This window comes from Choloepus didactylus, chromosome 14 (assembly GCF_015220235.1).
Source record: "Choloepus didactylus isolate mChoDid1 chromosome 14, mChoDid1.pri, whole genome shotgun sequence".
In the NCBI taxonomy this organism is placed as follows: Eukaryota; Metazoa; Chordata; class Mammalia; order Pilosa; family Megalonychidae; genus Choloepus; species Choloepus didactylus.
The window spans coordinates 59,320,508-59,336,239 of NC_051320.1; the positions used below are offsets into that span (position 1 = coordinate 59,320,508).

The window sequence follows — 15,732 nt, forward strand, 5'->3', positions numbered from 1 at the left end:
AGAACATTAAACTGAGGGTTAGGAAAGAGAGTTTTCAGAAAATAGTTGAATTGAAGCTCAAGGCATGTATGTAGGTATGGTAAGAGATAAAGCTGGAAAAGGAGGTTGGGAACATACTGTGGTGCAGATGAATACCAGGGTTAGTTGAAAAGCTGTGGAAAGCTATTGAGATTTGGAGGCAGAACATCATAACATTCACTCTAACAACTGAGGGAAAAAAAATTAGAGGTGCAAAGACTGGAGGAAGGCAGGGTTAAAAAGGCTATTGCGATGCTGTGGGATTTGGTGATGACCACAGGAATGAAAAAAAGAACAGAGCTGAAAAACTCCAAAAGGAGAATAAAAAGGCCGCCTAACTACATATGGAAAAATGGACTACAGAAGAATCAAATATAACTTCAAGGTTTGAATCCTGCAACACTGGCAGAAACAGAAATAGAGAAGTCAAGAGGAGATTTGAGGACAAGATACTGTGGCTCTGAATGTGCTGTGTTTGCATCAGTAATAGGACATACGAGCTCAGAGGAAAGTTTGGGGATGGAGATGGGTATTTGCAAGTTTTTAGCAAAGAAGAACAGTTAAAGTCATGAGAACAGAAAAGATCAGAATCCAAAGAAAGAAAGTGGAGAGACAGAATGCAAGGGAGAGAAGAAAAATCCAGATTAAGGAAGTTTAGTGGATAGAAATAAAGGAATCCAAAGAGAGTAAAGTATCACAGAAGTTGATGATGTAGAATTTCATGAAGAGAGGGTCAACAATATTGGATAGTGTACAAATGTTGAAGAGATTAAAGACTGAAACAACAAACAGTGGTGTGCTGGTATCAGCTGAAAAATACTGAATGGGTGCATGGCTTCACAATTCCACATTCAGTGACATAATGCCAGTAGCTTAATATAGCCAGTGATGGATTTACTTAGTTGGAACTTTGTGTCTTCTCATTTGGAGAGGGTAAGAATTTTACTTATAAGGGTAGTTGTATCTTGCTAGGCAGAAATATAGAGTTAGTTGCTTTGTTGTTATACAGGAGTTCAAATATGTGTAGAAGGGTACACATGGAAGCTGGATAGCCAAATGGGTGGACTGAGCCAGTTACCCAGTATTGCTTCTCAGCTCCAAATTCACCCTTCAGTACCCACTCTTGATAATGGACTGGACTCTTCAGGCATTTCTTCTTTAGAGTGAACATGATGTTAGGCGTTGTCAGTAGAAAATACAGGACATTGCAGGAGAACCGGGGCTTCTCTTCGTAGTTTCAGAGCTTTTTCTTGCTCCTGCTGCAGTGGTGTCTCTGGGTAGACACCTGGTGGCACTCTGCCACAGTCACAAATCCAAAATGTACAGTCTCCTCAACTATCTCAAAGTCATGGTCTAGGCCCAGTGAACACTTTGCTGCCATCTCTTGACATGGACACCACCTGCTCCCAGCCTTGTACTTACAGGAGAACCCTGACTCCTTGTGTACGCCCCCCCAGCAGTCTTGACTTGCCCGCTCTATGGAGGGTTGTTCCTGATGTCCTCCCAATGTAGACAAGGCCTGATCCTGGCTGTGCACCTGCAGAAATGCCCTAACTCTAACTGCACACCTGCCAGTCAGCCTGGCTTACCTGTGAACCAGAGGACTGTTTACTGTTTATCAGGCAATTGTCAATCAATTCTGGCCTGGGAAACCCAGCAAACTTCTCTACCACACAGTAGCCTGCAACCACACCTTCTCCAATGAAGTCTGAATGCTAGCCTCAGGGAGGGGAATTTTCTTCTAAGTTTGTTCTTCCTTGAGTACTCTCCCTCAGCCCTAGGATTCTCTTAACATATTCATACTACTCTTCTATCATAGCTTAATACTTCTTTAAACATCTCCTGTTTGAATTATTGTGTGTTTCTATCTCCCAATTGGACACAGATTGCAATAGAGTGGTTTCTGGATTGATGAGTTTGGGATGAGTTAGCGAGCATGAGTAGCACTTTCTCTTTTTCTCCTCTCTCTTAGGAACCAGCTACTCACAGAGAGCATGTGTCCTGCCCTATTCCTCCTTTCCATGTTTCACAGGAGCAGACTGTATAATAGTCTTGGTCCAATGTTGTCTGTGGCTGGATGGGTATGTCTGTTTGATTCAGAAGGGAATCTTGGTATTTAAGAAGCCTGCTTTTACCTAGATATAAATCTCCAATTTCAGCTTTATCACTAATAAAGGTAAAATTCATGCTCCATTTACTTCTTGTCTATTTCTGAATAAGTTTAAAACCTGAGTGGAAAAGGGGTTAAAGTCAATCACTTAAAAAGAAACGTAACAAAAAAGAAAAGAAACTTAACATATTGAGCACAGTTTTATCACTCTAGCTTTAAATAGATCAAGCTTAATTTCATAATTAACATATACTGAAATTTAATATTAAGCATACAATTCTGTAATATTTGATCTCAGAAAATGCACGAGCAAGAACTTTTAAATCATCCAACTTTTGTACAGTTGGGCTTTTCAGTATAAGCAGATTTTTGGTTATTTTTCTAAGTTTAGCAGACAATATTCTTCTTTTATGCCTTTGATGTTGTGTTCAATAATTTTTATAAATATTAGTAACTAATGTTTTCCTGTAAAATAAAGACACCTTAAAAAAATTATATGACAACAATATACATAAAGTTTCCAAAGTTTCACTTTTCATAAAGGTGACATCAATTTCCATAGAAACAGTTCACCAACATTGTGATAGATGAGATAGTAACATACAAACTTCAGGGTTTGAATCAAGGATTCTGTGTCATACAAGATGCTTTCAGTTGCAGCAAGTAATAGAAAAACCCAACTGACACAGACTTAAAAAATAAAGTGAATTTACTGGCTCATCTAATTGGAAACTTCAGTAGTACGTATTGCTACAAGTAAGGATTGATCCGGAATCTCATATAATGTGATTTAGGACCTAATTTCTTTCCTTCTTTCAATGTTTTATTGTCATTTCTCTGGTGTTGACTCCATTTTGTATAAACTTACTTCCTCCAATTCATGATTCTAAATTGGTTTTCATTAGTTCTCAGAATTACATGAAATCTCATTCATGAAACAGCAAAAAGAATCTGTGTAAGTATTCTCAGAAAAAATGTCATTAAGAGTCACTCTGGAGAAACTAAGATGGCGGCTAGGTGAGACAGGGCGAAAAAACGCCTCCGTGAAACACTAGCTAAAAACCAGAAAGTGACCCAGAATACCAGTTACAGCGATGCGCCAGCTGGACGAGCGCTCCTAGTTCTAGAGGGGCCGTATACTTGGTGAAACTGGGAGTCTGCATTCCAAAACGAGTGAGTAAGCTGGCTGGAAGACCCCCAGCCGCGCGGCGGTATGGGGAAGCCAGGGTTCGGCGTTTGGAGACTGGCTGGCTCTTTAAAAAAAAAAAAAAAAAAAAGGGAAAAACCCAGGAGCGGCTGCAGCTGCAGTAATGGGAACCACGCAGTAAAACACAGGAAGAGTGGGCTGGGCTGGCCTCTCGGTGTCTGGCCTGGAGGATAGTCCGCTGCAGATACCCTTGGGGCCAGGGGAATGGAGGGGAGAGCCGGAAGCAGAAAGAAACCCTGCGGCTAGCAGCTGGCCCCCCACAGGGCTGGATAAACTCCTGCCCGGGGCTGTGCCCACAGCCCAGAGCCCCGTCAGTTGTCCCGGAGCTGGGAAGGAGGAACTGTGAGAGAAGGAGGGGATTGAGACGCCCTGTTCGGCCATTTTTGCTTCAGGCTGAGAGCGTACCGCTGCACGGCCCGGCAACCCGGGGCTTACCTTGAGGGACGGCGCGCACTGGTGACGCAGCACGGCATTCCCTCGGCTGAGCTCCCAGAGATCGCGGCTGGGAGGGAGGACCCACTCAGAGAACCCAGGGACGCTACGCCAAGTCCAGTGGTTTGTGGGTCAGGGAGAGAGAGGGTCTGGGGCTGAACTGAAATGAAGGCTTAGACTCTTGCGGCGGCCTTGAATCTCCGGGAAACTGGGGGATTTGAATATTAAAACTGCCCTTCCTCCCTGGCCACCTGTAAACACACCCCACATTCAGGGTGGATGGCTCCAGCAACACACCCAAACTGAGTTCTCCAACTGAACCCACAAGAATCATTTCCCCACACACCACAGGAACAAGGTTGAGAAATGACTTGAGAGATATAGGTGACTCACAGATGCCATCTGCTGGCTAGTTAGAGAAAGTATACATCACCAAACTGTGTTTCTGAAAAATTAGATCGATATCCTTTTATTTTTTACAACTTGAAAGAACCCTATCAAGCAAAACAAATGCCCAGAGGCCAAAAACAACAGAAAATCTTAATGCATATGATAAAACCAGAAGATACGGAGAATCTAACTCCAAACACACAAATCAAGATATCAGAAGACACACTGTACCTCGCACAATTAATCAAAGACCTACAATCGAGGAAGAAAAACATGGCAAAGGATTTAAAGGACATCAAGAAGACCATGGCCCAGGATATAAGCGACATAAAGAAGACCCTAGAAGAGCATAAAGAAGACATTGCAAGAGTAAATAAAAAAAAATAGACGATCTTATGGAAATAAAAGAAACTGTTGGCCAAATTAAAAAGACTCTGGATATTCACAATACAAGACTAGAGGAAGCTGAACAACATCTCAGTGTCCTAGAAGCCCACAGAACAGAAAATGAAAGAACAAAAGAAAGAATGGGGAAAAAAAATCGAAAAAATCGAAAAGGATCTCAGGGATACAATAGATAAAATAAAACGTCCAAACTTAAGACTCATTGGTGTCCCAGAAGGGGAAGAGAAGGGTAAAGGTCTAGAAAGAGTATTCAAAGAAATTGTTGGGGACAACTTCCCCAACCTTCTACACAATATAAATACACAAAGCATAAATGCCCAGCGAACTCCAAATAGAATAAATCCAAATAAACCCACTCTGAGACATATTCTGATCAGACTCTCAAATACTGAAGAGAAGGAGCAAGTTCTGAAAGCAGCAAGAGAAAAGCAATTTACCACATACAAAGGAAACAACATAAAACTAAGTAGTGACTACTCAGCGGCCACCATGGAGGCAAGAAGGCAGTGGGCATGACATATTTAAAATTCTGAGAGAGAAAAATTTCCAACCAAGAATACTTTATTCAGCAAAACTTTCCTTCAAATTTGAGGGAGAGCTTAAATTTTTCACAGACAAACAAATGCTGAGAGACTTTGCCAATAAAAGACCTGCCCTACTTCAGATTCTAAAGGAAGCCCTACCAACAGAGAAACAAAGAAAGGAGAAAGAGATACAGAGAATTTTAATAGACATATATAGTACCTTACATCCCAAATCACCAGGACACTCATTTTTCTCTAGTGATCACAGATCTTTCTCCAGAAGGGACCATAAGCTGGGACATAAAACAAGCCTCAAGAAATAAAAAAAATAAATAAAAAAATAAAAAATTGAATATACTCAAAGCACATTCTCCAACCACAATGGAATACAAATAGAAGTCAATAATTTTTTAACTATAACTCCACTATTTACTTCCTACATGATAAAAAATACACAAACTCTAAGGACAAATCAGTGGTTTTGAACTCAACGTAAAATATGTAGTTTTAGACAACTATATAAAGGTGGGGGAATGAAGGAGTATAGGAACATAGTTTATGTGTCCTGTTGAAGTGAAGGCGGTATCAAAGAAAAACAAGACTGATATGGATTTAAGAGGTTAATTTTAAGCCCCACAGTAAACACAAAGAAATTATCAGAGAATATAATCACAGAGATGAAAAGTAGAGTTTGGGTTAAGAGAAATGGGGGAAGGGGCAATGGGGAGTTAAGAAATGAGTATAGGGTTGCTGTTTGAGGTGAAGGGAAATTTCTAGTAATGGATGGTGGGAAAGAGCATTACAACATTCTAAATGTGACTAATCCCACTAATGGAAGGCTAGGGAGGGGGTGGAATGGGAAGATTTAGGCTGTATAAATGTTTCCACAACTGAAAAAAAAAAAAAAAAGACAGTCTACCTAGATGACAATTGAATGCTAAGGATGAACTTGGAGGAGATTGGAGGATAGAGGACAGGTGACTCAAAGGGACACAGTTGAGACATAAACAAAAGGTAATACAGAATGTAAGCTTTGTATCATTGTTGAATCTCTTGTACTTCTTAGCTGCGCTTAATGGAATTGCATAAAAGAATGTTCTTGTTCATGGGAAGTGTATATGTGAATTACAGAGTATGTTCAAGGATGTGTGCAGCTAACTCTCGTATGTTCAGAAGACAGCAATAGATGATAGATGATGGATGATAGATAGGGAGGGAGGGAGGGAAAGAAATAGCGATGTGACAGCATGTTAAAGTTGGTGGATTGAGCTATCGGGAGGGGGGTCAGGGTATGATGGAAAGCTGTGTATGGGGTTAGTATTGTTTTTGCAACTGTTCCTATAACTTTGCATTTATTTCAAAATAAAAAAAAAAAGAGTCACTCTGTGCCCAGGGCCAGATGGCTTCCCAGGGGAATTCTACCAAACTTTCCAAAAAGAACTGACACTGATCTTACTTAAACTCTTTCAAAACATCGAAGAAAATGGAACACTACCTAACTCATTTTATGAAGCTAACATCAATCTAATACCAAAACCAGGCAAAGATGCTACAAAAAAGGAAAACTACCGGCCAATCTCCCTAATGAATATAGATGCAAAAATCCTCAACAAAATACTTGCAAATCGAATCCAAAGACACATTAAAAAAGTCATACACCATGACCAAGTGGGGTTCATTCCAGGCATGCAAGGATGGTTCAACATAAGAAAATCAATGTATTACAACACATTAACAAATCAAAAGAGAAAAATCAAGTGATCATCTCAACAGATGCTGAAATAGCATTTGACAAAATCCAACATTCCTTTTTGATAAAAACACTTCAAAAGGTAGGAATTGAAGGAAACTTCCTCAACATGATAAAGAGCATATATGAAAAACCCACAGCCAGCATAGTACTCAATGGTGAGAGACTGAAAGCCTTCCCTCTAAGATCAGGAACAAGACAAGGATGCCCGCTGTCACCACTGTTATTCAACATTGTGTTGGAAGTGCTAGCCAGGGCAATCCGGCAAGACAAAGAAATAAAAGGCATCCAAATTGGAAAAGAAGAAGTAAAACTGTCATTGTTTGCAGATGATATGATCTTATATCTAGAAAACCCTGAGAAATCGACGATACAGCTACTAGAGCTAATAAACAAATTTAGCAAAGTAGCGGGATACAAGATTAATGCACATAAGTCAGTAATGTTTCTATATGCTAGAAATGAACAAACTGAAGAGACACTCAAGAAAAAGATACCATTTTCAATAGCAACTAAAAAAATCAAGTACCTAGGAATAAACTTAACCAAAGATGTAAAAGACCTATACAAAGAAAACTACATAACTCTACTAAAAGAAATAGAAGGGGACCTTAAAAGATGGAAAAATATTCCATGTTCATGGATAGGAAGGCTAAACGTCATTAAGATGTCAATTCTACCCAAATTCATCTACAGATTTAATGCAATCCCAATCAAAATTCCAACAACCTACTTTGCAGACTTGGAAAAGCTAGTTATCAAATTTATTTGGAAAGGGAAGATGCCTCGAATTGCTAAAGACACTCTAAAAAAGAAAAACGAAGTGGAAGGACTTACACTCCCTGACTTTGAAGCTTATTATAAAGCCACAGTTGTCAAAACAGCATGGTACTGGCACAAAGATAGACATATAGATCAATGGAATCGAATTGAGAATTCAGAGATAGACCCTCAGATCTGTGATAAGGCCCCCAAAGTCACTGAACTGAGTCACAATGGTCTTTTCAACAAATGGGGCTGGGAGAGTTGGATATCCATATACAAAAGAATGAAAGAGGACCCCTACCTCACACCCTACACAAAAATTAACTCAAAATCGATGAAAGATCTCAATATAAAAGAAAGTACCATAAAACTCCTAGAAGATAATGTAGGAAAACATCTTCAAGACCTTGTAGTAGGTGGCCACTTCCTAGACTTTACACCCAAAGCACAAGCAACAAAAGAAAAAATAGATAAATGGGAACTCCTCAAGCTTAGAAGTTTCTGCACCTCAAAGGAATTTCTCAAAAAGGTAAAGAGGCAGCCAACTCAATGGGAAAAAATTTTTGGAAACCATGTATCTGACAAAAGACTGATATCTTGCATATATAAAGAAATCCTACAACTCAATGACAATAGTACAGACAGCCCAATTATAAATGGGCAAAAGATATGAAAAGACAGTTCTCTGAAGAGGAAATACAAATGGCCAAGAAACACATGAAAAAATATTCATCTTCACTAGCTATTAGAGAGATGCAAATTAAGACCACAATGAGATACCATCTAACACCGATTAGAGTGGCTGCCATTAAACAAACAGGAAACTACAAATGCTGGAGGGGATGTGGAGAAATTGGAACTCTTATTCATTGTTGGTGGGACTGTATAATGGTTCAGCCACTCTGGAAGTCAGTCTGGTAGTTCCTTAGAAAACTAGATATAGAGTTACCATTCGATCCAGCGATTGCGCTTCTCGGTATATACCCGGAAGATCGGAAAGCAGTGACACGAACAGATATCTGCACGCCAATGTTCATAGCAGCATTATTCACTATTGCCAAGAGATGGAAAAAACCCAAATGTCCTTCAACAGATGAGTGGATAAATAAAATATGGTATATACACACGATGGAATACTACACGGCAGTAAGAAGGAACGATCTCGTGAAACATATGACAACATGGATGAACCTTGAAGACACAATGCTGAGCGAAATAAGCCAGGCACAAAAAGAGAAATATTATATGCTACCACTAATGTGAACTTTGAAAAATGTAAAACAAATGGTTTATAATGCAGAATGTAGGGGAACTAGCAATACAGAGCAATTAAGGAAGGGGGAACAACAATCCAAGAAGAACAGATAAGCTATTTAACGTTCTGGGGATGCCCAGGAATGACGATGGTCTGTTAATTTCTGATGGGTATAGTAGAAACAAGTTCACAGAAATGGTGCTATATTGAGTTACTTTCTTCGGGTAGAGTAGGAACATGTTGGAAGTAAAGTAGTTATCTTAGGTTAGTTGTCTTTTTCTTACTCCCTTGTTATGAGCTGTTTGAAATGTTCTTTTACTGTATGTTTTTTTAAATTTTTTATTTTTATTTTTTAAGTTTTTATACAGTTGATTTAAAAAAATTTAAAAAAAAAAAAAAAAAAAAACAAGGAAAAAAATATGCAGAGTCCCCTTGAGGAGCTGGTGGAGAATGCAGGGGTATTGGGCTTCCCCACCTCGATGGTTGCTGATGTGCTCACAGAAATAGGGGACTGGTGGTTTGATGGGCTGAGCCCTCTACCACAGGACTTGCCCTTGGGAAGACTGTTGCTGCAAAGGAGAGGCTAGGCCTCCCTATAACTGTGCCTGAGAGCCTCCTCCCGAATGCCTCTTTGTTGCTCAGAAGTGGCCCTCTCTCTCTAGCTAAGCCAACTTGGCAGGTGAAATCACTGCCCTCCCCGCTATGTGGGATCAAACACCCAGGAGAGTGAATCTCCCTGGCAACATGGAATATAACTCCCAGGGAGGAATACAGACCCAGCATCGTGGGATGGAGAACATCTTCTTGACCGAAAGGGGGAAGTGAAAGGAAATGAAATAAGCTTCAGTGGCAGAGAGACCCAAAAGGAGCCGAGAGGTCACTCTGGTGGGCACTCTTACGCACAATATAGACAACCCTTTTTAGGTTCTAATGAATCAGGGCAACTGGCAGTAGATACCTGAACTATCAAACTACAACCCAGAACCTATGAATCTTGAAGACAACTGTATAAAAATGTAGTATATGAGGGGTGTCGATGTGATTGGGAAAGCCATATGGACCACACTCCCCTTTGTCTAGTTTATGGATGGATGAGTAGAAAAATGGGGGAAGGAAAAAAAAACAAGCAAACAAGGGCACCCAGTGTTCTTTTTTACTTTAATTGTTCTTTTTCACTTTAATTATTATTGTTATTTTTCTGTGTGTGGTAATGAAGGTGTCAGGGATTGATTTTGGTGATGAATGCACAACTAGGTAATGGTACTGTGAACAATCAAATGTACGATTTGTTTTGTATGACTGCATGGTATGTGAATATATCTCAATAAAATGAATTAAAAAAAAAAAAAGTCACTCTGGGCTCAGCCCCGGCTGGCGCCACGGAAGTCAGATCCACAGAGGTGGTGTTGGACAGCAGGGGCGATAGCCCTTGGCTGACCCCAGTTTCAAAGGCAGTGTTTTACGACAAGGTGGAGATCGAGGACTTCTAGTATGACAAGGACTCAGAGAAGTATTCTACCCCAGATTTGGAGAATGGAGAAGACTTGGCAACGTGTCCTAGCTGCTCTCTCATTATAAAAGTGATTTATGACAAAGATCATTTTTTGTGTGGAGAAACCATCCCAGCACCTTCCACCAACAAAGAATTAGTTCAATGCTGAAGAAGGCTTTAAGAATCCAAATCTGGAACAGTTGAGAATGAGCCAAGATGGAAAAATCAAATGCAAAGTTACAGACCTCTTCACAAGGACAACCTTTCTGTGGTTTGTCATTCTGTTACAGAGTGTGGATTCTTTCCAACAACTGCTACATTAACTTAAATTAAAGAAGCAATTAACAATATGACATACCTGGATTTCATGCATAAAACTCTGAATTATAAGCGTTCTTAATTTTTCATCCAAATTTTTTAAAAATTTCAAATCAGTACATTTTCCACCAGTTTCATCATTTTTGTATCTTACACCTAATTACTTCAGAATCATCTACCTAAAAGTTATTAGTATTCTTTAACAAAAGGGGTTGTATTTTTTACTTGGTTATTAAGATTATTAAAATTACCCCTTCCTTTGAAATCTGACATCAACTTTGCTAAGAAAATTTGCTAAGAAATTTTCTTAACTTTGTTAAGAAAATTAGTGTCTCCTCAATCTTGTCACTGTTAGATTGCTCATATTCTGCTAAGTATGCCTTTTCTGTTATGCTTCATGCATCGAGTGCTGGTTGCAGTGTTAAAGAGAAAATACAGTGAGGTCATCATTTCTCCAGAGCTAAAGGTTAGTGAATAAGAAAGAAAAGTAAAAAGTGAAACGGTCAAAGAATATCAAGTTTCCTGTTCAATATTCTGTATGTTCTTTGAAAATCAGGATAAGATAAAAAGACAAGCAGCCAAGGGAAGCAAAACTGTTAACAGAATGAGAGGAGCCAAATATGTCAACTTAGTAAATGAGACACTTGAATGATTTTGCCAGATCAGAGCAAATAACATTTCTGTATCTGGGCTTTGTTTGTTTGTTTTTAGAAAAAGTTAATGAAATCAGACTCCAGATAGGGGTTAATATCCAGTAATTATGGCTGGAGGCAATTCTTTCAGCATGACTACCATAACATGCCACTACTGCTAAAAGATGAAGCCTCTACAATGGCTTCTGTTTGCTTAAGATGAGCTTGGAAACTGGAGGTCTGCTCTGAATAAATACGCCCATGGGGGCACATCTAATGTGCCATCACTTGCAACCAAACCAGACATGCACTATTACTGAGATATTTGCCCTGGAGAAAAATAAATATATAAAGATAGGCCATTAGTCATCCTTTGCTGCAGTGCTGAGAAGTGGCACAAAATTAGAATCACTAATGTGGAGATTCAAAATTTCCCTTTATATATGCAACTTTCCTGCGTATATATAAAGCTGAAAAAATGAACTGATGTCTGGCAGGTTGTTTGGGAAATGGCTCCTAAGAGAAAACTGACTTGCTAGAATTTGAATATTCTATTACTGATTGATAAAATGTGCTACACACACTCACTAGGAGTTTAAATTAAAACAAGTGCACAGCCTTTTGCCTGCTTGCAGTAGGGCTATGTGCAGCCATTAGGCTGAGACATAATAAATCACACCATGTGAGGCATTACATGGCATATTCTTGATGTGCTGAGAAACCTCATTGCTCTATGGGATACTGATACACCTGAAGTAATCCGCAACTGCTTTGCAAAAGCTGGTCTTGGAACCAGTGACTGCAGGATACATGATAACTGACTGAAATGAGCTGCCCCAAACTCCAATGTTGATGGTTTTGTAGATACTGATACCATTTTAGCTCCCTCTTCTGCTGTTGTTTCAAACAAGAACAGACACCCTAGACACAGGTCTGTTATAAGCATAGAAGAATGAGAACAAAAGTTGCAAAAGTCAAAACATCTCAGGAGAAAAGCAGCATAAATAGCCCTGGCGATCAGAGATCGGTGATAAACTGCAATAGTCAGAATGACTAAATATGTTTGTGAACTACAAAAGAACCATCAGAATTCAATCCAGTGTTAAAGTAAAACCAGGGTCGTTTTAGATATAGAGTTCTGTGTGATATATGTGCCTTATTTACTCCAACAGACATTTCTGGAGTCTTTCTAAGAACCAACTTGTAGTCCAGGCTGTCTCTCATTAGCTTTTGTAATCTTTGACAATGCTAGTGGATTCCTTACCTGTGCAATTAGAGTGATTGGATCAGATGATTTCTGAACTGTCAGTTCTATAACGTCAGGTTTGGTAGCGTGCAGAAACTAAAATGGCATCTGCAACCCTTATAATAAACTCAAACTATCTAAATCATGAATTACAGAGAAAGAGATTCAATCCTTCAAAAATCTGATGTTACCACACTGTTGAATTTGAAATTATAAAGACAGCTGTTTAAATGGTCCTACATACACTTTAGTGTACACCTCCAAGAAAGAAACATTTTCCTTGGAAAGCACCCAACTTTTTTTTGATAACTGTGTATACTAATTTATTATCAGGATAAACTATTCGTTTGCTAAATAAAGTCAGATAATGCAAAAAAAAAAAAAAAAAAAAAAAAAAAAAGTTCCTCTGGACTGGCCCGCTTAGGTAACTGGACCAACAACAAAACAATCATTATGAAAAGAGAAGGTATATGCAGACAGGTTTTGCTAATCGGGGCACACACCTGGGACAGGTGAGGTCAATTCCCTCTAAACCACAAAGCTGAGAATGGAGGGAGATAGGCTCCTAAAAGAAATTCAGGCCACTACACCAAGAAGGAAGAGAAATGGAAAATGGATACTGAATAACCAACAAACAATACTCATTACAGGTATTTCCAGAGTTTCCTACTCACTCCTTTAGAAAGAAATTTAAGACTTTTAAGTAACCCAAAACATCACATATTTTCTGCTTGTTACCTAACACATCTTTATAAAACAGGCATAAAGAGACATTGCTAGGAGTGGTAATAATACATACTTTATCTGAAGGATTTTATAGTCAAGAAAAGTATCCACATTCAAAAGAAAATCCTATTCTGATGACTCAAGAACTAAAACATACTTCTTTAGTTGATGTCCCTCTTTTATGTAGTGTTTAAAAAAAACACATGATTTTCTAAGTATTGTTAGACCACAAAAACACATGGAAATACAATAGGTTTCCTTTCACAAAACATGGCACCCACCATCGTACTTTGATCCTATTCTACCCTATGTCCTCGGCGCCTAGCTCCGGCCAGCTGTTTCGTTTTTTGGCCTGTATCTTTTTTATCTTCCTCTTCGAGAGCTCTCCCTACAATCTTATTCTGGTTTTCCCTCTACAAAACCTCCCCCACTCCCACCCTTTCTTACACTCCCACTACTTTTCCAAACCAAAGTTCTTTACCTTTCATTTATCTGCCAAAATCCAGAAGAGCCCAGAGTGAAATGAAAACCTGCAGTTCACCCCACCTCCTTAGCTGCAAGACAAATCACCCATGCTTTCTTTTTTCAATGTTTTCCTCGAGGTTCCCTTTGGAATATCTTCCTTCAAGGCCCAACTCAAATGTTTTCCCCTCGGTGCTCTTCTCTGGTCCCCCCAAGGCATAAATCACTACCTCCAACTCCATCAACAAGAACCAAGCTACAACTAGCTCTTGATTAGATCTGTATAAACTTCTTAACTAGTATCCCTGCTTCTTGCCTGTCTTCTAATTATTTCTACAAATAACCACTAGAATGTTCTCTCATAATCCAAACTCCTTACTCATGGCCTACAAGATCTGGCCCCTGCTAATGCTTATTGCTCCAGAAACTGCTAAGCACTTTACTTGGACTAATTAATATAATCCTGTTAATAATCCAATGAGTTATTCAATTTAATATCCCTATTTGTAGAAGATGCTATTAGCGATCCACCTAGATCTCTTTAACAGGGCTGGTGCACCCATTCTCCATGCCCCAGCTGCTTTAGGTATTAGCAGCTAACAGCTTATACCCCACCCTGTGAAGGACTGCTCTTGGCTGAAGAGAGGCACCTTGCCACCTCCCAAACCCCTCCATAGCCCAGAGTCAATGACTGACCTATATGGGAAAACAGCAGCCCAGCCTCCTCCTTTCTGGGTGGAACCGCCTCTGTAGTGCAGTTCATGCTGCAGTGCCCTGTAGGATCAGGCTGATGCTGCAATTCTTCTAAAAGCTCTTTACCCCTACTCTATCCTGTTGTTGTTTTTTTTTCAAACCTCCACTACAGTTTTCTTCTAAATGCACTCTCTCAATAAATCACTTGCCCAGGAATCCTCATCTCAGGCATCGCTTCAAAGCAACTGATCTAAGATACCATTTTTCAGAAGAGAAAACCTGAGACAAAGAGAGGTAAAGTGATGTGCCAAAGGTCAGACAGCAAATGGGAAAGTCTGCTGAAACCTGCCAGTCCGGCTCCCAGACCTGCCCTCTTTACCACCACACAACGTCCAACCTCCTTTCAGTCTGTCCTCGCTTGTCTTCATTTAGCCAAGTTAATTCCTTCCTCTGAGCCTTTATACTTCCTATTTTCTCTGCTTTGAATGTTTTTCTTTTAGCTATTTGTGGCTTGCTTCCTCACTTCTTTTAAAATACTTCAAATATTACCTCCTCAAAGAGTCTTTTCCTGATCCCAACCGTCCTATCAATATTAGCACCACTAATCCCTAACTCTGCTTTAGATTTATTTATAGTATTTAACAACTGAAATTATATTATGCATATATTGTTTGCTGTCTGTCACTCACACTAAACAAAAATCCGAGGAGGGCAGAATACTGTCTGGCTTACTGACTGCTCTATCTCAGTTGGAAACATATCTGGCACTGAAAAGGAGCTCAGTAAGTATTCGTTCTTGAATGAGTGAAATGAGTTCTCTTTTCTCAGAACTCTTACAGGGCTTTGTACAAATCTCTCTGCAAGTTCTTAACCTAGAACTGCAGTTATTTAATGCATATTTTATTTACCCCACTAGCTTGTATGCTCTCAGAGGACAGTTTTTATATATTTTCTTAATTTGGGGGTACACAGGAGGCATTCAAATAATGGTGCTACTTCTAAAACTCCAAATATCAACTGCAGCTTGTCATTCCATATGGGGACCAATGTCTGGTTTCACATGAATTAAAGCATAATTCAGAAGTATGAAAAACATACATTTAATTTATAAAGTAGTCTTATGCATATTACAAGATTTATAGGAAATACAATTCAGTACAAGTCAATTTATTTTTATTTAAAAAACAATGCCATTTTCAAAATATAAAAAATAGACCTATTTTCAAAGAACCACTTAAATATGGTTTTGAAAACCCCAATGTTTTATTTACAACAAATAGATGGCAGTGCATCAGCATTCACAGATG

The 15,732-nt window shown here is 39.2% G+C and overlaps 1 pseudogene; it reads left to right on the top strand.

Annotated features, from left to right (window-relative positions):
- Positions 1-2,095: 2,095 nt before the first annotated feature.
- On the top strand, positions 2,096-10,517 carry LOC119508859 (annotated as a pseudogene).
- Positions 10,518-15,732: the final 5,215 nt, after the last annotated feature.